Source organism: Pongo pygmaeus, chromosome Y (genome assembly GCF_028885625.2).
Source record: "Pongo pygmaeus isolate AG05252 chromosome Y, NHGRI_mPonPyg2-v2.0_pri, whole genome shotgun sequence".
NCBI lineage: Eukaryota > Metazoa > Chordata > Mammalia > Primates > Hominidae > Pongo > Pongo pygmaeus.
The window spans coordinates 44,817,046-44,842,374 of record NC_072397.2 but is presented as its reverse complement, the minus strand read 5'-3'; the positions used below and the strand labels follow the sequence as shown (position 1 = coordinate 44,842,374).

General features: G+C 37.5%; 1 pseudogene; it reads left to right on the top strand.

The window, feature by feature from the left end:
- Positions 1 to 24,167: 24,167 nt before the first annotated feature.
- On the top strand, positions 24,168 to 25,115 carry LOC129025677 (cell division cycle protein 27 homolog; annotated as a pseudogene).
- Positions 25,116 to 25,329: the final 214 nt, after the last annotated feature.

The window sequence follows — 25,329 nt, the reverse complement described above, 5'->3', positions numbered from 1 at the left end:
TGCTTCTGTCTAGTTTTTATGTGAAGGTATTTCCTTTTTCACCATAGGCCTCAAATCACTCACAAATGTCCCTATGCAGATTCTACATAAAGACTGTTTTCAAATTGCTCAATAAAAAGAAAAGTTCAACTCGGTGAGATGAAAGCACACAACATGACGAAGTTTCTCAGAATGCTGCTGTCTAGTTTTTGCATGAAGATAATTCCTTTTTTATCATAGGCCTCAAAGAGTTCACAAATATCACTATGCGGATTCTACAAAAGAATGCTTCTAAATGGATCAATCAAAAGCAAGCTTCAACTCTGTGAGATGAATGCACACATCACAAAGAAGTTTCTCAGAAAATTTCTATCTAGTTTTTTTGTGAGGATGTTTCTTTTTTCACCATAAACCTCAAATTGTTCACAAATACCACTTTGCAGATTATACAAAAAGCTCGCAAACTGATGAATCAAAACAAAGGTTCAACCCTCTGAGATGAATGCACACAGCACAAAGAAGTTTCACAGAAAGCTTCTTTCTAACTTTTATTTGTGGATATTTCCTTTTACACCTTAAGCCTCAAACTGCTCACAAATATATTTTTGCAGATTCTCCAAAGAGACGTTTCCAAACAGCTCAATCAAAAGACAGATTCAGCTCTGTGAGATGAATGCACACATCACAAAGAAGTTTCTCTGAATGCTTCTCTATAGGTTTTTTGTGAATACATTACCATTTTCACTGTATGCCCCAACATTTTCACAAATATCCCTATGCAGATTCTATAAAAAGACTGCTCCCAAAATTCTGAATCAAAAGGAAGCTTCAAATCCGTGAGATGAATGCATACACACCAAAGAAGTTTCTCAGGAAGATTCTGTTTAGTTTTCATGTGCATATATTTCCTTTTTCACCATATAGCTCAAAGTGCCCAGAAATATCACTTTGCAGATTGTACCAAAAGACTGTTTCCAAAATGCTCAATCAAAAGAAAGGTTCAAACCCATGAGATGAATGCACCCATCACAAAGAAGTTTCACAGAAAGATTCTGTCCAGATTTTATTAGTGGATATTTCCTTTTTCACAATAAGCCTGAAAGGGCTCACAAAAATCCTTTGGCAGAATCTACAAAAAGACTGTTTACAAACTGCTCAATCAAAAGAAAATTTCAACTCTGTGTGATGAACACACACATCACAAAGTAGATTGTCAGAAAGATTCTGTCTAGTTTTTATGTGAAGACATTTCATTTTTCACCATAGATGTCAAACCTCCTACATATATACCTCTGCAGATTATTCAAAAACATGCTTCTAAACTGCTCAATCAGAAGACAGGTTCCACTCTGAGATGAATGCACACGTTACAAAGAAGTTTCTTAGAATGCTTTTGTCTAGTTTTTATGTGAAGGCATTTCCTTTTTCACTGTAGGCCAAAAATGGATCGCAAATATCCCTTTGCATATACTACAAAAAGATTGATTCAAAACTTCTCAATCAAAAGAAGGGTTCAACTCTGTGAGACAAATGCACACATCTCAAAGAAGTTTGTCAGAAAGCTTCTGTCAACTTTTCTGTGAATATATTTCTTTTCTCACCATGGGCCTCAAACTGCCCACAAATATACTTTTGCAGATACTTCAAAAAGACTGTTTACAAACTGCTCAATCAAAAGAAAGGTAAAACTCTGTTTGATGAATGCATATATCACCAAGAAGTTTATCAGAAACCTTCTGTCTATTTTTTATTTGAAGATATTTCCTTTTTCACTGTAAGCATTAACGTGTTCACAAATATCACTTTGCAGATGCTACAAATAGACTGTTTCCAAATTGCTCAATCAAAAGAAACGTTCAACTCTGTGAATTGAATGCACACATCACAAAGAAGTTTCTCAGAAAGCTTCTCTCTAGTTTTTATCTGAAGATATTTCCTTTTCCACCATAGGCCCCAAAGTGCTCCAAATATCCACTTGCAGATTCTACAAAAAGATTGTTTCCATACTGTTCTATCAAAAGAAGGTTCAACTCGGTGAGAAGAAGGCAAACATCACAAAAAAGTTTTTCAGAAAGCTTCTATCTAGCTTTTATGTGAAGATATTTCCTTTTTCACTATAGACCTCAAACCTCTCTCAAATGTCTCTTTGCAGATTCTACAAAAAGATGGTTTCCAAACTTCTCAATTGAAAGGCAGGTTCATATCTGTGAGGTAAATGCACACATCACAAAGAAGTTTCTCAGAAAGCTTCTCTCTAGTTTTTATATGAAGATATTTCCTTTTCCACAATAGGCCCCAAAGTGCTCAAAATATCCACTTGCAGATTCTACAAAAAGATTGTTTCCAAACTGTTCTATTAAAAGAAGGTTCAACTCGGTGAGAAGAATGCAAACATCACAAAAAAGTTTCTCAGAAAGCTTCTATCTAGCTTTTATGTGAAGATATTTCCTTTTTCACCATAGACCTCAAACCTGTCTCAAATGTCTCTTTGCAGATTCTACAAGAAGATGGTTTCCAAACTTTTCAATCAAAAGGCAGGTTCATATCTGTGAGGTAAATGCACACATCACAAAGAAGTTTCTCAGAAAGCTTCTGTCTAGTTGTTATGGGATGATATTTCCTTTTTCACCATCAGCTTCAAAGCCTTCAGAAATATCAGTTTTCAGATTCTACAAAAAGTGTGTTTCCAAACTGCTCAATGAAAAGAAAGTTTCAACTCTGAGAGATGAATGCACATATCACAAAGAGGTTTCTCAGAAATCTTCTGTCTGGTTTTTATGTGAAGATATTTCCTTTGTCACCATAGGCCTCCTATCACTCACAAATATCCCTTTGCAGATTCTACAAAAAGACTGTTTCCAAACTGCTCAATCAAGAGAATGGTTCAACTCTGTGACACGAAGGCACACATCACAAAGAAGTTTCTCAGAAATATTCTGTCAAGTTTTTATGTCAATATATTTACTTTCTCACCATATGCCTTAAGACACTCACAAATATCCCTTTGGAGATGCTCCAAAAAGATTGTTTCCAAACTGCTCAATCAAAAGAAAAGTTCAACTCTGTGAAATGAATGCACACATGACAAAGAAGTTTCTCAGAAAGTTTCTGTGTAGATTTTATTTGTAGATATTTCCTTTTTCACCATAAGCCTCAAACTGCTCACAAATATCCCTTTGCAGAATCTACAAAAAGACGTTTCCAAACTGCTCAATCAACATCAATGTTGAAATCTGTGAGATGAATGCACACATCACAAAAAAGCTTTTCAGAAAGTTTCTGTCTATTTTTTATGTGAAGATATTTCCTTTTTCAACATAAGCCTCTAATCGTTCACAAATATCATTTTGAAGATTCTACAAAAAGACTGTTTCCAAACTGCTAAATCAAAAGAAAGGTTCAACTCCGTGAGATGAATGCAGACATCACAAAGAAGTTTCTCAGGAAGATTCTTTCTAGTATGTATTTGTAGACATTTCCCTTCTCACCATAGGGCTCAAACCGCTCTCAAATATCCATTTATAGATCTACAAAAGACTCTTTCCAAACAGCTCAATTAAAAGAAAGGTTCAACTCTTGAGATGAATGCACACATCAAATAGAGGTTTCTCAGAAAGCTTCTGTCTAGTTTTTATGTGAATATATTTCCTTTTTCACCATTAGCCTCAAAGCTTTCACAAATGTCCCTTTGCAGATTTTACAAAAAGACTGTTTCCTAACTGCTCAATCAAAAGATCAGTTCCAAACTGTGAGATGCATGCTGACATCACAAAGAAGTTTCTCAGAAAGATTCTGTCCAGTTTTTACCTGAATATATTTACTTTCTCACCTTAGGCCTCAAACGGCTCACAAATATCCCTTTGCAGATTTTCCAAAAAGACACTTTAAAAACTGCTCAATCAAAAGAAAGTTTCAACACTGTGATATGAATGCTCACATCAAAAAAAAAGTGTCTCAGAAATCTTCTGTCTAGATTTTATCTGTGGATATTTCCTTTTTCACCATAAGCCATAAACTGCTTAAAAATATCCCCTTGCAGATTCTACAGAAAGACAATTTACAAACTGCTCAATCAAAAGAAAGTTTCAACTCTGTGAGATGAATGCTCACATCACAAAAAAGTGTCTCAGTAACCTTCTGTCTAGATTTTATTTGTTGATATTCCCTTTTTCACTTTAAGTCATAAATCACTTAAAAATATCCCTTTGAAGATTCTACAAGAAGACTGTTTCCAAACTGCTCAATGAAAATAATGGTTCAACTCTGTGAGTTGAATGTGCACATCACAAAGAAGTGTCACAGAAAGATTCTGTCCAGATTTTATTAGTGGATATTTCCTTTTTCACCATAAGCCTGAAAGGGCTCACAAATATCCTTTGGCAGAATCTTTAAAAAGACGGTTTACAAACTGCTCAATCAAAAGAAACATTCAGCTCTGTGTGATGAATGCACACATCACAAACAAGGTTCTCAGAAGGATTCTGTCTAGTTTTTATGTGAAGATATTTCCTTGTTCACCATAGGCCTCAAAGCGCTCCAAATATCCAATTGCACATTCTACTAAAAGACTTTTTACAAACTGCTCAATCAAAAGAAAGGTTCAACTCCATGAGATGAAAGTGCACATCACAAAGAAGTTTCTCAGAAATATGTGTCTAGTTTTTATGTGATGATAGTTCCCTTTTTCACCATAGGCCTCAAAGGGCTCACAAACATCCCTTTGCAGATTATACAGAAAGACTTTTTCCAAACTCCTCAATCAAAAGAAATGTTTAAATCTGTAAGATGAATGCACACATCACAAAGGAGACTCTCAGAATGCTTCTGTCTGGTTTTTATGTGAAGATATTTCTTTTTCATCATAGGCTTCAAACCACTCAGAAATATCCCTTTGCAGATCGCACTAAGAGACTGTTACCAAACTGCTTAATGAAACGAAACTTCAATTCTGTGACGTGAATGAAAACATTACAAAGAAGTTTCTCAGAATGCCTTGGTCTAGTTTTTATGTGAAGATATTACCTTTTTCACCATAGGCCTCAAACTGCTCACAAATATTCCTTTGCAGATTCTACAAAAAGACTGTTTGCAAACTGCTCAATGAAAAGAAACCTTCAACTGTGTGAGACGAAAGCACACATCCCTAGAAGTTTCTCAGAATGTTTCTGTCTTGTTTTCATGTGAAGATATTTCCTTTTTCTCCATAGGCCTCAAATCCTTCCAAATATCCATTTGCAGATTCCACAAAAAGATTGTTTCCAAACTGCTCAATCAAAAGAAAGGCTCAACTCTGTGATATGAAAGCACACATCACAAAAATTTCTTAGAAAGCTTCTGTCTAATTTTATGTGTAGATATTTCCTTTTTCAGAATAGGCCTCAAAGTGCTCAGAATTACCCCTTGCAGATTCTACAAAAAGACTGTTTCAAAACTGCTCAATCAAAAGAAAGGTTAAACTCTGTGAGAGGAATTTTTTCACCACTTGCCTCAAAGTGCTACAAATATCCATTTGCATATTCTATGAATAGACTGTTTCCAAACTGCTCAAAATCAAAACAAATGTTCAACTCTGTGATATCAATGCACACATCCAAAGAATTTTCTTAGAAATCTTTTATCTAATTTTTATGGGAAGATAGTTCTTTTTCACCATAGGTCTCAAAGCACTGCAAATATCCACTTGCAGATTCTACAAAAATACTGCTTCTAAACTGCTAAATCAAAGGAAAGTTCAACTGCGTGAGATGAATGCACACATCACAAAGAAGTTTCTCAGAAAGCTTCTGTCTAGTTTTTATTTGAAGATATTTCCTGTTTCACCATAAACCTCAAAGGGCTCACAAATATCCCTTTCTGGATTCTACAAAAAACAGTTTCCCAACTGCTCAATCAAAAGAAAGGTTCAACTCTGTGAGAGGAAAGCACACATCCCAAAGAAGTTTCTCAGAAAGCTTCTATCTAGTTTTTATGTGAAGATATTTCCTATTTCACCATAAGCCTCAATGGGTTCACAAATGTCCCTATGCATATTCTAAAAAAAGACTGTTTCCAAACTTCTCAGTCAAAAGAAAGTTTTAAGTCCATGAGATGAGCACAAACATCACAAAGAAGTTTATGAGAATGCTTCTGTCTAGTTTTTATGTGAAGATATTTCCTATTTCACCGTAGGTCTCAAAGTGCTCGCAAATATCTCTTTGCAGATTTCATAAAAAGACTTTTTCCAAGCTCCTCTGTCTAAAGAAAGTTTCAACACTGTGATATAAATGAACACATCACAAATACGTTTCTCAGAATGCTTCTATCTAGGTTTCATGTGAAGATATTTCTTTTTCACCATAGGGCTCAAACCACTCAGAAATATCCCTTTGCATATTGAACAAAAACACGATTTCCTAACTACTTAATGAAAAGAAAGTTTCAACTCTGTGAGGTGAATGCAAACATCACAAAAAAGTTTCTCAGAAAGCGTCTGTCTAGTTTTCATGTGAAGATATTTTCTTTTTCACCATAGGCCTCAAATCCCACGAAATATCCATTTGCATATTATACGAAAAGACTGTTTCCAAAACTGCTCAATCCAAAGAATGGTTCAACTCTCTGAAATGAAAGAACACACCACAAAGGAGTTTCTCAGAAAGCCTCTGTCTAGTTTTTATATGAAGATATTTCCTGTTTCACCGTAGGCCTCAAAGTGCTCTCAAATATCCCTTTACAATTCTGTGAAGAAAGTCATTGGTAGCTTGATGGGGATGGCGTTGAATCTATAAATTACCTTGGGCAGTATTGCCATTTTCATGATATTGATTCTTCCTACCCATAAGCAAGGAATGTTCTTACATTTCTTCATATCCTTTTTTATTTCATTGAGCAGTGGTTTGTATTTCTCCTTGAAGAGGTCCTTCACGTCCCATGTAAGTTGGATTCCTAGGTATTTTATTCTCCTTGAAGCTATGCAGCCATAAAAAATGATGAGTTCATGTTTTTGTAGGGACATGGATGAAATTGGAAATCGTCTTTCTCAGTAAACTATCGCAAGAACAAAAAACCAAACACCACATATTCTCACTCATAGGTGGGAATTGAACAATGAGAACACATAGACACAAAAGGGGGAACATCACACTCTGGGGACTGTTGTGGGATGTGGGGAGGGATGAGGGATAGCATTAGGAGCTATACCTAATGCTAAATGACAAGTTAATGGGTGCAACACCTTAGCATGGCACATGTATACATATGTAGCTAACCTGCACATTGTGTGCGTGTACCCTAAAACTTAAATTATAATAATAATAAAATAAAAATAAATATAAAATAAAAAATAGGAACAAAATATCCCTTTGCAGATTCTACAAACAGACTGTTTCCCAACTGCTCAATCGAAAGAAAAGTTCAACTCTGTGAGATGAAAGCACACATCACAATGTTGTTTTGCATAAAACTTCTGTCTAGTTTTTATGTGAAGATATTTCCTATTCCACCGTAGGCCTCAAAGGGCTCACAAATATACCTTTGCAGATTCCAAAAAAATACTGTTTCCAATTGCTCAATCAAAAGAAAGTTTAAGCTCTTTGGGATAAATGCACACATCACAAAAAACTTTCTCAGAATGCTTCTGTATAGTTTTTATGTGAAGATATTCCCTATTTCACCATAGTCCTCAAAGGGCTCAAAACTATCCCTTTGCAGATTCCACAAAAACACCGTTTCCAAACTGCTCTATGAATAGTAAGGTTCAACTCTATCAGATGAATGGAAAAAATCACAAAGAAGTTTCTCAAAAAGTTTCTGTCTAGTTTTCATATGAGGATACTTCCTATTTCACCATAGGCCTCAAAGGGCTCAAAAAATCCCTTTGCACATTCTACAAAAAGACTGCTTACAAACTGATCAATCAAAAGAAAGCTTCTACTCTGTGAGAAGAAAGCACACGTCATAAGGAAGTTTCTCAGAATGCTTCTGTCTAGTTTTCTGTGAAGATATTTACTTTTCCACCATAGGCTGCAAACCGCACACAAATATCCCTCTGCAGATAGTACAAAAAGACTGTTTCTGAATTGTGCATTCATAAGGTTCTACTCTGTGAGATTAATACACACTTCAGAAATAAGTTTCTCAGAATGCTTCTGTCTATTTTTTATGTGAAGATATTTCTTTATCTCCATAGGCCTCAAAACGTTCTGATATATGCCACTGCAGACACTACAAAAAGACTGTTTCCAATCTGCTCAATAAAAAGAAAGCTTCTACTCTGTGAGAAGAAAGCACACATCATAAGGAAGTTTCTCAGAATGTTCTGTCTGTTTTTATGTGAAGATATTTCCTATTTCACCTTAGGCCTCAAAGGGCTGACAAATATACCTTTGCAGATTCTACAGTAAGATGGTTTCCGAACTGATCAATGAAAAGAAAGATTCAACTCTGTGCAAGGAATGGACACATTACAAAGGAGTTTCTCAGAGTTCATCTGTTTAGTTATTATGTGAAGACATTTCTTTTTCACCGTAGGCCTCAAACCACTCAGAAATATCCCGTTGCAGATTGTACAAAAAGACAGTTTCCAAACTGCTCAGTCAAAACAAAGGTTCAACACTGAGATAAATGCACACATCACAAAGACGTTTCTCAGAATGCTTCTGTTTAGTTTTTATTTGAAGATATTTCCTTTTCCACCATAGATCTCAAAGCACTCCAAATATCCATTTGCAGATTCTACAAAAAGAGTGTTTCCAAACTGCTCAATCAAAAGAAAGATTAAACTCCGTGAGATGAATGCAAACATCACAAAGTAGTTTCTCAGAATGCTTCTCTCTAGTTTTTATGTGAAGATATTTCCTTTTTCATCATAGGCATTAAACTGCTCACACATATCCCTCTGCAGATACTACAAAAAGACTGTTTCCAAACTTTTCAATCAAAAGAAAGGTTCAACTCTGCAAGATGAAAGCACTCATCAAAAAGAAGTTTCTCTGAAAACTTCTGTCTAGTTTTTATGTGAAGATATTTCATATATCAACATAGGCCTCAATGGGCTTAGAAATATGCCTTTGCAGATTGTCCAAAGAGACTCTTTCCAAACTGCTCAATCAAAGGAAACGTTCAACATGTGAAATGAAAGTGCACATCACAAACAAGTTTCTCAGATGGTTTCTTTCTAGTTTTAATGTGAAGATATTTCCTTTTTCACCATACGCTTCAGTGGGCTCAAAAATATCTCTTTGCAGATCCTACAAAAGGCCTCTTTCCAAACTGCTCTAACAAAGGAAATTTTCAACTCTGTGAGGCGAAATCACACATCACAAATAAGTTTCTCAAAAAGCTTCTGTCTAGTTTTCATGGGAAGATATTTCCTATTTCACCTTAGGCCATAAAGGGATAACAAATATCCCTTTACAGAATCTACAAAAAGACTCTTTCCAAACTGCTCCATCAAAAGAAAATTTCAACTGTATCAGATTAATGGACGCATCACAAAGCAGTTTCTCAGAAATCTTCTGTCTAGTTTTTATGTGAAGATATTTCTTTTTCATCATAGGCCTCAAACGCCTAAGAAATATCCCTTTGCAGATTGGACATAAAGACTGTTTCCAAACTTCTCAATCAAAAGAAATTTTCAACTCTGTGTGATGAATGTACACATCACAAAGAACTTTCTCAGAATGCTTCTGTCTAGTTTTTATGTGAAGATATTTACTTTTTCACCATAGGCCTTAAACCGCTCCCAAATATCCCTCTGCATATAATACAAAAATACTGCTTCCAAACTGCTCAATGAAAAGAAAGTTCAACTCTGTGGGATAAAAGCACACATCACAAAGACGTTCTTCAGAAAGTTTCTCACTAGATTTTATGTGAAGATATTTAGTTTTTCACCACAAGCCACAAAGTGCTCCAAATATCCATTTGCAGATTCTTCAAAAAGACTGTTTCCAAACGGATCAATCAAAAGAAAATTTCAATTCTGTGAGATGAATGCAAACATCACAAAGTAGTTTCTCAGGATACTTCTGTCTAGTTTTTCTGTGAAGATATTTCCTATTTCACCATGGCCCTCAATGGGCTCACATATATCCTTTCGCAGATTCTACAGAAAGACTGTTTCTTAACTTCTCAATGAAAAGAAATATTCAACTCTGGGAGATGAATGCACACATGAAAAAGAGGTTTCTCAGAATGCCTCTGTGTAGTTTTTATGCTAAGATATTTATTTTTCACCATAGACCTCAAACCACTCAGAAATATCCCTTTGCAGATTGTATCAAAAGATGGTTTCCAAACTGCTCAATGAAAAGAAAGGTCCAACTCTGTGACATGAATACGCACATCACAAAGAAGTTTTTCAGAAAGCTTCTGTTTGGTTTTAAGTGAAAATGTTTCCTTTTTCACCATAGGCCTGAAAGCCCTCCAAATATCCTTTTGCAGAATCTACAAAAAGAGAGTTTCCAAACTGTTCAATGAAAAGAGAGATTCAAATCTGAGAGATGAAAGCACACATCACAAAGAAGTTTCCCATAATGCTTCTGTCTACTTGTTTTGTGAAGATATTTTCTATTTCAATATAAGCCTCAAAGGGCTTACAAATATCCCTTTGCAGACTCTATAAAAGGACAGTTTTTGAACTGCTCCATGAAAAGAAAGTTTCATCTCTGTGAGACGAATGCACAAATAATAAATTAATTTCTCATAATGCTTCTGTCTAGTTTTTATGTGAAGATATTTCTTTTTCACCATAGGCATAAAACCGTTCAGAAATATCCCTTTGTAGATTCTACAAAAAGACTGTTTCCAAACTGCTCAATCAAAAGAAAGATTCAACCCTGTGAGATGAATGCACATATAACAAAGAAGTTTCTCAGAAATCTTCTGTCTTGTTTTTATGTGAAGATATTTCCTTTCTCAACATAGGCCTCAAAGTGATCCAAATATCCATTTGCAGATTCTACAAAAAGACTGTTTCCAAACTGAACAATCAAAATAAATTTTTAACTCTCTGAGGTGAACGCACACATAACAAAGAAGTTACTCAGACAGCTTTTCTCTACTTTGTATGTGAAGATATTTCCACTTCACCTGAGGCCATAAAGGGCTCACAAATATTCCTTTGAAGGTTCTACAAAAAGACTGTTTCCAAAGTGCTCAATCAAAAGAAAGGTTCAACTCTGTGAGATGAATGCACACATCACAAAGAAGTTTCTCAGAATACTTCTGTCTAGTTATTATGTGAAGATATTTCCTTTTTCACCATAGTCTTTAAACCGCTCAAAAATATCCCTCTGCAGATACTACAAAAAGACTGTTTCCAAACTGGTCCATCAAAGAAAGTTTCAACTCTGTGAGATGAATGGACTCATCACAAAGAAGTTTCTCAGAATTCTTCTGTCTAGTTTTCATGTGAACATATTTCCTTTTTCACTGTAGGACTCAAATTGCTCCAAATATCCACTTGCAGGTCCTACAAAGAGAATATTTCCAAACTGCTCAATCAAAAGATAGGCACAACTCTGTGGGATGAAAACACACATCACAAAGAAGTTTCTCAGAAAGCTTCTGTCTACTTTTTATATGAAGGTATTTCCTTTGGCACCATAGGCCTTAAACTGCTCACAAATATAACTCCGCTTATACTTCCAAGAGACTTTCTCCAAATTGCTAAATCAAAAGAAACCTTCAACATTGTGAGCTGAATCTCACATCACAAAGAAGTTTCCCAAAATGCTTCTGTCTAGTTATTATGTGAAGATAATTCCTTTTTCACTATAGTCTTTAAATCGCTCAAAAATATCCCTCTGCAGATACTACAAAAAGACTGTTTCCAAACTGATCCATCAAAGAAAGTTTCAACTCTGTGAGATGAATGGACTCATCACAAAGAAGTTTCTCAGAATTCTTCTTTCTAGTTTTTATGTGAACATATTCCCTTTTTCACCACAGGACTCAAATTGTTCCAAATATCCATTTGCAGATTCTACAAAAAGAATGTTTCCAAACTTCTCAATCAAAAGAAAGGTGAAACTTTGTGAGACGAAAGCACACATCACAAAGAAGTTTCTCAAAAAGCTTCTGTTTACTTTTTATATGAAGGTATTTCCTTTTGCACAATAGGCTTTAAACTGCTCACAAATATAACTCCGCTTATACTTCCAAGAGACTTTCTCCAAATTGCTAAATTAAAAGAAACGTTCAAATTTGTGAGATGAATGCACACATCACAAATAAGTTTCTCAAAATGCTTCTGTCTAGTTTTCATGTGAAGATATTTATTTTTCACCATTGGCCTCAAACCACTCTGAAATATCCCTTTGTAGTTTGTACAAAAAGACTGTTTCCAAACTGCTCAATGAAAAGAAATGGTCAACTATTAGAGATGAATGGAAATGTCACAAATAGTTTTCTCAAAAAGCTACTGTCTAGTTTTTATGTGAAGATATTTCCTTTTCCACTATAGGCCTCAAAACGCTACAAATGTCCATTTGCAGATTCTACAAAAAGACTGTTTCCAAACCGCCCCATAAAAAGAAAGGTTCAACTCTGTGAGAGGAAAGTGCACATCACAAAGAAGTTTCTCAGAAAGCTTCTATCTAGTTTTTATGTGAAGATATTTCATATTTCAACATAGGCCATAAGGGGCTCACAAATATCCATTTTCAGATTCTAAGAAAATACATGTTCCAAACTGCTAAATCAAAAGAAAGGTTTAACTCTGTGAGATGAATGGGCACATCACAAAGAAGTTTCTCAGAAAGCTTCTGTCTAGTTTTTATGTGAAGATATTTCTTTTTCACAATAAGCCACGAAACGCTAAGAAATTTCCCTTTGCAGCTTCTACAAAAGACTGTTTCCAAACTCCTCAATCGAAAGAAAGGTTGAATTCTGTGACATGAATTCACACATCACAAAGAAGTTTCTCAGAAATCTTCTGTCTAATTTTTATGTGAAGATTCTTCCTTTTTCACCATGGGCCTCAAATAGCTCCAAATATCCATTAGCAGATTCTACAAAAAGACTTTCCAAACTGCTCAATCAAAAGAAAGGTTCAGTACTGTGAGAAGAAAGCACATATCACAAAGAAGTTTCTCAGAAATCTTCTGTCTAGTTTTTATGTGGAGATATTTCGTATTTCATCACAGGCCATAAAGAGCTCACAAATATCTCTTTGCAGATTCTACAAAACGACTGTTTCCAAACTGCTCAATCAAAAGAAAGGTTCAACTCTGTGACATGAATGGACACATCACAAAGCAGTTTTTCAGAATGCTTCTGTCTACTTTTTATGTACAGATATTTCGTTTTCACCATAGACCTCAAATGGCTCAGAAATATCCCTTTGCAGATTTTACAAAAAGATTATTTCCAAACTGCTCAAACAAAAGAAAGATTCAACTCTCTGAAATGAAAGCTCACATCACAAAGAAGTTGCTCAGAATGCTTCTGTCTAGTTTTTATGTGAATATATTTCCTTTTTGACCTTAGGCCTCAAAGCTCTCCAAATATCCATTTGTAGACTGTTCAAAAAGACTGTTTCCAAAGTGATCAATCAAAAGAAAGGTTCAACTGTGTAGGATGAAAGCACACATCACAAAGAAGTTTCTCACAAAGATTCTGTCTAATATTTATGTGAAGATATTTCCTATTTCTCCATAGGCCTAAAGGGGATCACAAATATCCCTTTGCAGATACTACAAGAAGACTGTTTCCAAACTGCTCAATGAAAAGAAAGGATCAACTCTGTGAGGTGAATGCACAGATAAAAAAGAAGTTTCTCAGAATGCTTCTGTCTAGTTTTTATGTGAAGATATTTCTTTTTCACAACAGGCCTGAAACCACTCAGAAATACTCCTTTGCAGATTGCACAAAAAGAATGTTTCCAAACTCTTCAAGGAACAGAAAGGTTCAACTCTTTGATATGAATTCAAACATCACAAAAAGTTATCTCTAAAAGCTTCTGTCTGGTTTTTAAGTGAATATTTAGTTTTTCAGCATAGGCATCAAACAGCTCACAAATATACATTTGCAGATTCTATACAATGACTTGTTCCCAAACTGCTCAATGAAAAGAAATGTTCAAATCTGTGAGATGAAAGCACGCATCACAAAGAAGTTTCTCAGAAAGTTGCTCTCTAGTTTTTAGGTACAGGTACTTCCTTTTTTTTTTTTTATTTTTTTTTTTTGTTTTATTATATTTTTATTTTCATTAACTGAAGCCTATGTTCTAGATTCTAATTTCTGCTTCCTAAATTGTCTTTTTGTTATAATAATGAAATTCTCAGTCAGCCAGTATGATACATGGATGTATTACCAAGAGGTCTTTTAATCTTTTGAAATTCTGACAAATACATATATTCTCAGTTGAAGGAACTCCTAGGATAGATTGTTTTCAGTTTGATTTCTGTATGTATATTAAATAATTTATTCTTTTATAAACAGAAAATTATTGTAATTACCAATAGACTTAGTGACCTTCACACGTACAAAAATAGTATCTTGGATTTTCTTTTCTTTTCTTCTTCAAAAAGCATTTTTATATTTATAAACTTAGACCTGGTATCTCATTACAATGTTTTTGCATGTTACAAATCAATGTTATAACTTTTTTTTAAATATTACAGCTTCAAACTGGACTTGAAATCAGTAAAATTATAATGTCTTCAGTTTCTTTTTTTTTTTTCATTTTATTTTTATTTATTTTTTTCTTTTAATATTATTATTATTATTATACTTTAGGTTTTATGGTACATGTGCGCAATGTGCAGGTAAGTTACATATGTATACATGTGCCATGCTGTTGCGCTGCACCCACCAACTCGTCATCTAGCATTAGGTATATCTCCCAATGCTATCCCTCCCCCCTCCCCCCACCCCACAACAGTCCCCAGAGTGTGATGTTCCTCTTCCTGTGTCCATGTGTTCTCATTGTTCAATTCCCACCTATGAGTGAGAATATGCGGTGTTTGGTTTTTTGTTCTTGCGATAGTTTACTGAGAATGATGATTTCCAATTTCATCCATGTCCCTACAAAGGACGTGAACTCATCATTTTTTATGGCTGCATAGTATTCCATGGTGTATATGTGCCACATTTTCTTAATCCAGTCTATCATTGTTGGACATTTGGGTTGGTTCCAAGTCTTTGCTATTGTGAATAATGCCGCAATAAACATACGTGTGCATGTGTCTTTATAGCAGCATGATTTATAGTCCTTTGGGTATATACCCAGTAATGGGATGGCTGGGTCGAATGGAATTTCTAGTTCTAGATCCCTGAGGAATCGCCACACTGACTTCCACAAGGGTTGAACTAGTTTACAGTCCCACCAACAGTGTAAAAGTGTTCCTATTTCTCCACATCCTCTCCAGCACCTGTTGTTTCCTGACTTTTTAATGATTGCCATTCTAACTGGTGTGAGATGGTATCTCATTGTGGTTTTGATTTGCATTTCTCTGATGGCCAGTGATGGTGAGCATTTTTTCATGTGTTTTTTGGCTGCATAAATGTCTTCTTTTGAGAAGTGTCTGTTCATGTCCTTCGCCCACTTTTTGATGGGGTTGTTTGTTTTTTTCTTGTAAATTTGTTGGAGTTCATTGTAGATTCTGGATATTAGCCCTTTGTCAGATGAGTAGGTTGCGAAAATTTTCTCCCATTTTGTAGGTTGCCTATTCACTCTGATGGTGGTTTCTTTTGCTGTGCAGAAGCTCTTGAGTTTAATTAGATCCCATTTGTCAATTTTGGCTTTTGTTGCCATTGCTTTTGGTGTTTTAGACATGAAGTCCTTGCCCATGCCTATGTCCTGAATGGTAATGCCTAGGTTTTCTTCTAGGGTTTTTATGGTTTTAGGTCTAACATTTAAGTCTTTAATCCATCTTGAATTGATTTTTGTATAAGGTGTAAGGAAGGGATCCAGTTTCAGCTTTCTACATATGGCTAGCCAGTTTTCCCAGCACTATTTATTAAATAGGGAATCCTTTCCCCATTTCTTGTTTTTGTCAGGTTTGTCAAAGATCAGATACTTGTAGATATGTGGCATTATTTCTGACGGCTCTGTTCTGTTCCATTGATCTATATCTCTGTTTTGGTACCAGTACCATGCTGTTTTGGTTACTGTAGCCTTGTAGTATAGTTTGAAGTCAGGTAGTGTGATGCCTCCAGCTTTGTTCTTTTGGCTTAGGATTGACTTGGCGATGCGGGCTCTTTTTTGGTTCCATATGAACTTTAAAGTAGTTTTTCCCAATTCTGAGAAGAAAGTCATTGGTAGCTTGATGGGGATGGCATTGAATCTGTAAATTACCTTGGGAAGGATGGCCATTTTCATGATATTGATTCTTCCTACCCATGAGCATGGAATGTTCTTCCATTTGTTTGTATCCTCTTTTATTTCCTTGAGCAGTGGTTTGTAGTTCTCCTTCAAGAGGTCTTTCACATCCCTTGTAAGTTGGATTCCTAGGTATTTTATTCTCTTTGAAGCAATTGTGAATGGGAGTTCACTCATGATTTGGCTCTCTGTTTGTCTGTTATTGATGTATAAGAATGCTTGTGATTTTTGCACGTTGATTTTGTATCCTGAGACTTTGCTGAAGTTGCTTATCAGCTTAAGGAGATTTTGGGCTGAGACAATGGGGTTTTCTAGATATACTATCATGTCATCTGCAAACAGGGACAATTTGATTTCCTCTTTCCTAATTGAATACCTTTGATTTCCTTCTCCTGCCTAATTGCCCTGGCCAGAACTTCCAAAACTATGTTGAATAGAAGTGGTGAGAGAGGGCATCCCTGTCTTGTGCCAGTTTTCAAAGGGAATGCTTCCAGTTTTTGCCCATTCAGTATGATATTGGCTGTGGGTTTGTCATAAATAGCTCTTATTATTTTGAGATACGTCCCATCAATTCCTAATTTATTGAGAGTTTTTAGCATGAAGGGTTGTTGAATTTTGTCAAAGGCCTTTTCTGCATCTATTGAGATAATCATGTGGTTTTTGTCTTTCGTTCTGTTTATATGCTGGATTACATTTATTGATTTGCGTATATTGAACCAGCCTTGCATCCCAGGGATGAAGCCCACTTGATCATGGTGGATAAGCTTTTTGATGTGCTGCTGGATTCTGTTTGCCAGTATTTTATTGAGGATTTTTGCATCAATGTTCATCAAGGATATTGGTCTAAAATTCTCTTTTTTTGTTGTGTCTCTGCCAGGCTTTGGTATCAGGATGATGCTGGCCTCATAAAATGAGTTAGGGAGGATTCCCTCTTTTTCTATTGATTGGAATAGTTTCAGAAGGAATGGTACCAGTTCCTCCTTGTACCTCTGGTAGAATTCGGCTGTGAATCCATCTGGACCTGGACTTTTTTTGGTTGGTAAGCTATTGATTATTGCCACAATTTCAGCTCCTGTTATTGGTCTATTCAGAGATTCAACTTCTTCCTGGTTTAGTCTTGGGAGGGTGTATGTGTCGAGGAATTTATCCATTTCTTCTAGATTTTCTAGTTTATTTGCATAGAGGTGTTTGTAATATTCTCTGACGGTAGTTTGTATTTCTGTGGGATCGGTGGTGATATCCCCTTTATCATTTTTTATTGCATCTATTTGATTCTTCTCTCTTTTTTTCTTTATTAATCTTGCTAGCGGTCTATCAATTTTGTTGATCCTTTCAAAAAACCAGCTCCTGGATTCATTTATTTTTTGAAGGGTTTTTTGTGTCTCTATTTCCTTCAGTTCTGCTCTGATTTTAGTTATTTCTTGCCTTCTGCTAGCTTTTGAATGTGTTTGCTCTTGCTTTTCTAGTTCTTTTAATTGTGATGTTAGGGTGTCAATTTTGGATCTTTCCTGCTTTCTCTTGTGGGCATTTAGTGCTATAAATTTCCCTCTACACACTGCTTTGAATGCATCCCAGAGATTCTGGTATGTTGTGTCTTGGTTCTCATTGGTTTCAAAGAACATCTTTATTTCTGCCTTCATTTCGTTATGTACCCAGTAGTCATTCAGGAGCAGGTTGTTCAGTTTCCACGTAGTTGAGTGGTTTTGAGTGAGATTCTTAATCCTGAGTTCTAGCTTGATTGCACTGTGATCTGAGAGACAGTTTGTTAAAATTTCTGTTCTTTACGTTTATTGAGGAGAGCTTTACTTCCAAGTATATGGTCAATTTTGGAATAGGTGTGGTGTGGTGCTGAAAAAAATGTATAGTCTGTTGATTTGGGGTGGAGAGTTCTGTAGATGTCTATTAGGTCCGCTTGGTGCAGAGCTGAGTTCAATTCCTGGGTATCCTTGTTGACTTTCTGTCTCGTTGATCTGTCTAATGTTGATAGTGGGGTGTTAAAGTCTCCCATTATTAATGTGTGGGAGTCTAAGTCTCTTTGTAGGTCACTCAGGACTTGCTTTATGAATCTGGGTGCTCCTGTATTGGGTGCATATATATTTAGGATAGTTAGCTCTTCTTGTTGAATTAATCCCTTTACCATTATGTAATGGCCTTCTTTGTCTCTTTTGATCTTTGTTGGTTTAAAGTCTGTTTTATCAGAGACTAGGATTGCAACCCCTGCCTTTTTTTGTTTTCCATTTGCTTGGTAGATCTTCCTCCATCCTTTTATTTTGAGCCTATGTGTGTCTCTGCACGTGAGATGGGTTTCCTGAATACAGCACACTGATGGGTCTTGAGTCTTTATCCAGTTTGCCAGTCTGTGTCTTTTAATTGGAGCATTTAGTCCATTTACATTTAAAGTTAATATTGTTATGTGTGAATTTGATCCTGTCATTATGATGTTAGCTGGATATTTTGCTCGTTAGTTGATGCAGTCTCTTCCTAGTCTCGATGTTCTTTACATTTCGGTATGATTTTGCAGTGGCTGGTACCAGTTGTGCCTTTCCATGTTTAGCGCTTCCTTCAGGAGCTCTTTTAGGGCCGGCCTGGTGGTGACAAAATCTCTCAGCATTTGCTTGTCTGTAAAGTATTTTATTTCTCCTTCACTTATGAAGCTTAGTTTGGCAGGATATGAAATTCTGGGTTGAAAATTCTTTTCTTTAAGAACGTTGAATATTGGCCCCCACTCTCTTCTGGCTTGTAGGGTTTCTGCCGAGAGATCCGCTGTTAGTCTGATGGGCTTCCCTTTGATGGTAACCCGACCTTTCTCTCTGGCTGCCCTTAACATTTTTTCCTTCATTTCAACTTTGGTGAATCTGACAATTATGTGTCTTGGAGTTGCTCTTCTCGAGGAGTATCTTTGTGGCGTTCTCTGTATTTCCTGAATCTGAATGTTGGCCTGCCTTGCTAGATTGGGGAAGTTCTCCTGGATAATATCCTGCAGAGTGTTTTCCAACTTGTTTCCATTCTCCCCGTCACTTTCAGGTACACCAATCAGACGTAGATTTGGTCTTTTCACATAGTCCCACATTTCTTGGAGGCTTTGCTCGTTTCTTTTTATTCTTTTTTCTCTAAACTTCCCTTCTCGCTTCATTTCATTCATTTCATCTTCCAGGGCTGATACCCTTTCTTCCATTTGATCGCATCGGCTCCTGAGGCTTCTGCATTCTTCACGTAGTTCTCGAGCCTTGGTTTTCAGCTCCATCAGCTCCTTTAAGCACTTCTCTGTATTGGTTATTCTAGTTATACATTCTTCTAAATTTTTTTCAAAGTTTTCAACTTCTTTGCCTTTGGTTTGAATATCCTCCCGTAGCTCAGAGTAATTTGATCGTCTGAAGCCTTCTTCTCTCACCTCGTCAAAGTCATTCTCCGTCCAGCTTTGTTCCGTTGCTGGTGAGGAACTGCGTTCCTTTGGAGGAGGAGAGGTACTCTGGTTTTTAGAGTTTCCAGTTTTTCTGCTCTGTTTTTTCCCCATCTTTGTGGTTTTATCTACTTTTGGTCTTTGATGATGGTGATGTACAGATGGGTTTTTGGTGTGGATGTCCTTTCTGTTAGTTTTCCTTCTAACAGACAGAACCCTCAGCTGCAGGTCTGTTGGAGTACCTGGCCGGCCGTGTGAGGTGTCAGTCTGCCCCTGCTGGGGGGTGCCTCCCAGTTAGGCTGCTCGGGGGTCAGGGGTCAGGGACCCACTTGAGGAGGCAGTCAGCCCGTTCTCAGATCTCCAGCTGCGTGCTGGGAGAACCACTGCTCTCCTCACAGCTGTCAGACAGGGACATTTAAGTCTGCAGGGGTTACTGCTGTCTTTTTGTTTGTCTGTGTCCTGCCCCCAGAGGTGGAGCCTACAGAGGCAGGCAGGCCTCCTTGAGCTGTGGTGGGCTCCACCCAGTTCAAGCTTCCAGGCTGCTTTGTTTACCTAAGCGAGCCCGGGCAATGGCGGGCGCCCCTCCCCCAGCCTCGCTGCCGACTTGCTGTTTGATCTCAGACTGCTGTGCTAGCAATCAGCGAGACTCCATGGGCATAGGACCCTCTGAGCCAGGTGCGGGCTATACTCTCCTGGGGCACCGTTTCCTAAGCCCTTCGGAAAAGCACAGTATTCGGGTGGGAGTGGCCCGATTTTCCAGGTGCCGTCTGTCACCCCTGGAAGGGGAACTCCCTGACCCCTTGCGCTTCCCGAGTGAGGCAATGCCTCGCCCCTGCTTCGGCTGGTGCACGGTGCGCTCACTGACTGACCTGCGCCCACTGTCTGGCACTCCCTAGTGAGATGATCACGGTACCTCAGATGGAAATGCAGAAATCACCCGTCTTCTGCGTCGCTCGCGCTGGGAGCTGTAGACCGGAGCTGTTCCTATTCGGCCATCTTCATGTCTTCAGTTTCCCAGATACTTCCTTTTTCACCTTATGCCTCAAAGTGCTCCAAACATCCATTTACCGATTCTACAAAAAGAGTGTTTCCAAACTGCTCAATCAAAGGAAACATTCAACTCTGTGAAATGAAAGCACACATCGCAAAGAAGTTTCTCAGAATGCTTCTGTCTAGTTATTATGTGAAGACATTTTCTATTTCACTATAGGACTCAAAGGGCTCAGAAATATCCCTTTGCAGATTCTACAAAACGACTGTTTCCAAACTGCTCAATCAAAAAGAAGGTTCACAAGCATCACAAAGAAATTTCTCAAAAATCTTCTGTCTAGTTTTCCGAACTACGGAATGAAATGAAAGTTTCAAATCTGTGGGATGAATGCACGCATCACAGAGAAGTTTCCCGGAATGCTTCTGTCTGATTTTTATGTGAAGATATTTCTTTTTCACCATAGGCCTCAAACCACTCAGAAATATCCCTTCACAGATTGTGCAAAAAGACTGTTTCTAAACAGCTCAATGAAAAGGAAGATTCAACTCTGGGAGATGAATGCAAACATCACCAAGAAGTTTCTCAAAAAGCTTCTGTCTGGTTTTTATGTGAAGGTATTTCCTTTTTCACCATAGGCCTCAAACTGCTCACAAACATCCCTTTGCGGATTCTACAAAAAGACTGTTTCTAAACTGCAGAATGAAAATAATGTTTAAACCCTGTGAGATGAAAGCACACATCACAAAGAAGATTCTCAGAATGCTTTTGTATAGTTTTATGTGAAGAAGTTACCTTTTTCACCATAGCAATCAAAAGAACGGTTCAAATGTATGGGGTGAAAGCACACATCCCAAAGAAGTTTCTTAGAAAACTTCTGTTTAGTTTTTTGTGAAGATATTTCCTTTTTCACCATGGACCTCAAAGCACTCCAAATATCCACTTGCAGATTCTACAAAAAGAGTGTTTCCAATCTGCTCAATCAAAAGAAAGGTTCAACTCTGTGAGGTGAAAGCAAACATCACAAAGAAGTTTCTTAGAAACCTTCTCTCTAGTTTATATGTGAAGATATTTCATATTTCAAAATAGGCCTCAAAGGGCTCAGAAGTATACCCTTGCAGATGCTACAAAAAAGAGTGTTTCCAAACAGCTCAATCAAAAGAAAGATTTAACTTGGTGAGATGAATGCACACATTACATAGAAGTCTCTCATAATGCGTCTGGATTTTTTGAGAAGCCATTTCCTTTTTCACTATAGGCCTCAGTCTGCTCATTAACAGCCTTCTGCCGATACTAGAAAAAGAGTCTTTCCAAACTTCTCAATCAAAATAAAGGTTCAAATCTTTGAGATGAAAGCCCACGTCACAAAGAAGTTTCTCAGAAAGTTTCTGTCTAGTTTTTATGTGAAGATATTTCCTATTTCACCTTAGGCCTCAAAGGTATCACAACTATCCCTTTTCAGATTCTACAAAAAACTCTTTCCGAACTGCTTCATCAAAGGAAAGGTTCAATTCTGTGAGATGAATGCACACATAAAAATTAGTTTCTCAGAATGCTTCTGTCTTGTTTCTATGTGAAGTTATTACTTTTTCACCATAGGCCTCAAACTGCTCATAAATATCCCTTTGCAGGTTGAACCAAAAGACTCTTTCCATACTGCTCAATGAAAAGAAAGATTCATCTGTGTGAGATGAATGCACACATAAAAAAGAAGTTTCTCAGAATGCTTCTGTCTAGTTTTTATGTGAAGATATTTCCTTTTTCACCATAGTCCTTACACCATTCACAAATATCCCTCTGCAGATACTACAAAAAGACTGTTTCCAAACTGCTCCATGAAAAGAAAGGTTCAACTCTGTGAGATGAATGCACACATCAGGAAGAAGTTTCTTGGAATGATTCTGTCTACTTTTTATGTGAAGATAATTCTTTTTCACTACAGGCATCAAAGGGCTCAGAAATATCCATTTGCAGATTGTACAAAAATACTGTTTCCAATCTGCTCAATCAAAAGAAAGGTTCTGCTCTGTGATATGAATCCAGGCATCACAAAGAAGATTCTCAGAAAGCTTCTTTTTAGTGTTTTTGTGAAAATATTTCCGTTTTCACCATAAGCCTAAAAGCTCTGCAAATATCCGTTTGTGGATTCTACAAAAAGACTGTTTTTAAACTGCTCAATCAAAAGAAAAGTTCAACTCTGTGAGATGAAAGCACACATTGCAAAGCATTTTCTCAGAAAGATTCTGTCTAGTTTTTATGTCAAGGTATTTCCTGTTTCATCATAGGCTGTGAAGGGCTCACAAATATCCATTTGCATATTTAAAAAAAAGACTGTTTCCAAACTGCTCAAACCAAAGAAAGGTTCAACTCTGTGAGATGAATGCACACATCACAAAGAACTTTCTCAGAATGCTTCTGTCTAGTTTCTATGTGAAGATATCTCTTTTTCACCTTAGGTCTCAAATGGCTAAGAAATATCCATTTGCAGATTTTACAAAAAGACTTTCCAAACTGCTCAATAAAAAAAAGTTTCAACACTGTGAGATGAATACACACATCAAAAAGAAGTTTCTCAGTAAGCTTCTGTTTTCTTTTTATTTGAAAATATTTCCCTTTTAACCATAGGCCTCAATGGGCTCAGAAATATCTCTTTGCAGATTCTACAAAATGACTGTTTAGAAAACTGCTGGATCCAAATTACACCATTATGGCTCACACACTGCAGCCTCAACCTCCCCAGGGTTAGGCTATTCCTCAAGGGATCCTACAGCCTCGGCCTCCCAAAGTGTTGGGGTTAAAGGCGTGAGCCACCAGCACCCGGCCTGAGTTAATACATCTGGTCTCACTACGTCTTAACCACACACCCATGAAGAACTCAAGTCAAGAGAGAGTTGGCAAGAGACTCTCAGCATTCTCTCCCGAAAGCAGTGAGGTGATAGCAGATGTGTGTCCCAAGCTCCTGGGGTTTTAGGTGACCATGTGTAGAGGAGAGATTTCCAATGTTTCCAGAGAGGCTCGAGCCACAGTTATTCAGGGCATCCGAACACGAGATGGGGTTTCTGACAGCAACTTAAGGGCCAGGAAGGGCCAGAATCTGCCAAGGCCCATGTCCCAGGGTGGGGCCAATGGAACCCAAGGTAGAGGGAGTCAGCGGTCCTCACAGAGAGGACTCCAGCCCTAGGCCCTGCTGTGCAGACCAAATCAGATGGAAGAGAGTCCTTCGTCCTACATGCCTCAACCCTCCACTGAACTTGGGAGTGGATCTGTTTCCCAAACATGAGGTGACTTTCGCTTTGGAATGGATCACAAGAGGCCAGGCTTTCCAGAGTCAGCAGGATAAAGAAGTCATTCTGGCTCGGCCACCCCCATCCCCCGGTAACTGGTGAATTTAAATGAGCCTAGGCTGGCAGGGCCGGAGCTGCTATAGGGGGGAGGGGTGTGGGTGGTGTGAGGGTTTCCTGAGGCACTGCAGAAATTGGGCCTTTGCCTCAAGGATGACAGTGCTGCAGGAACCCGTCCAGGCTGCTATATGGCAAGCACTAAACCACTATGCTTACCGAGATGGGGTTTTCCTCACAGAAAGCCTTTATGCAGAAGTACACTCAGAAGAAGCTTTGATTTTAATGGCGACCTGTTCTTACCTCCCAGGAAAGGCCTATAAAGCATATAGACTCTTGAAAAGACATAGTTGTCCTACACCGCAATGCAAATACCTGCTTGCAAAATGTTGTGTTGATCTCAGTAAGCTTGGAGACTGGGAACAAATCTTATCTGGTGGAGTGTCTAATAAGCAGAAAAGCCATGATGATATTGTTACTGAGTTTGGTGATTCAGTTTGCTTTCCCCTTCCATTGTCAGGACGTGTATATTGCAAGACAGATCGGCTTGCTAAAGAATAAGAATGTTACCAAAAGAGACTTAGTTTAAATCATTTCCTCTGGTATCCCTTTGAATCGTTACGTGAAATAGGTGAAAAGCCAGATCCTGGCCAAACATTTAAATTCACATCTTTACAGAACTTTAGCAACTGTCTGCCCAACTCTTGCACAACACAAGTACCTAATCACAGTTTATGTCACAGACAGCCTGAGACCATTCTTATGGAAACACCCCAGGACACAACTGAATTAAACAGAGTCAGTTTAGAATCTTTCAATTCAAAGTACTCCTTGAATACAGATTCCCCAGTGTCTTTTATTGATTCAGCTGTAATTTCACCTGAAACTGTCCCACTGGGAACAGGAACTTCCATGTTATCTAAACAGGTTCAAAATAAAACAAAAACTGGTCGAAGTTTATTAATAGGACCAGCAGCTCTTAGTCCATTTACCCCAAGTTTTGGGATTTTGCCATTAGAAACCCCAAGTCCTGGAGATGGATCTTATTTACAAAACTACACTAATACACCTTCTGTAATTGATGTGCCATCCACCGGAGCCCCTTCAAAAAATCTGTTGCCAGAATTGGCCAAACTGGAGCAAAGTCTGTCTTCTCGCAGAGTGGAAATAGCCGAGAGGTAACTCCAATTCTTTCACTAACAGAAAGTTCTGGTCCATAAATAACTACAACACCTCAGGTAATGAGCCTCACTATGACATCTCCCCCAAATGCACTGCATCGAAGAAGTTCATGACTCTTTACTAGTGACAGTTCCAC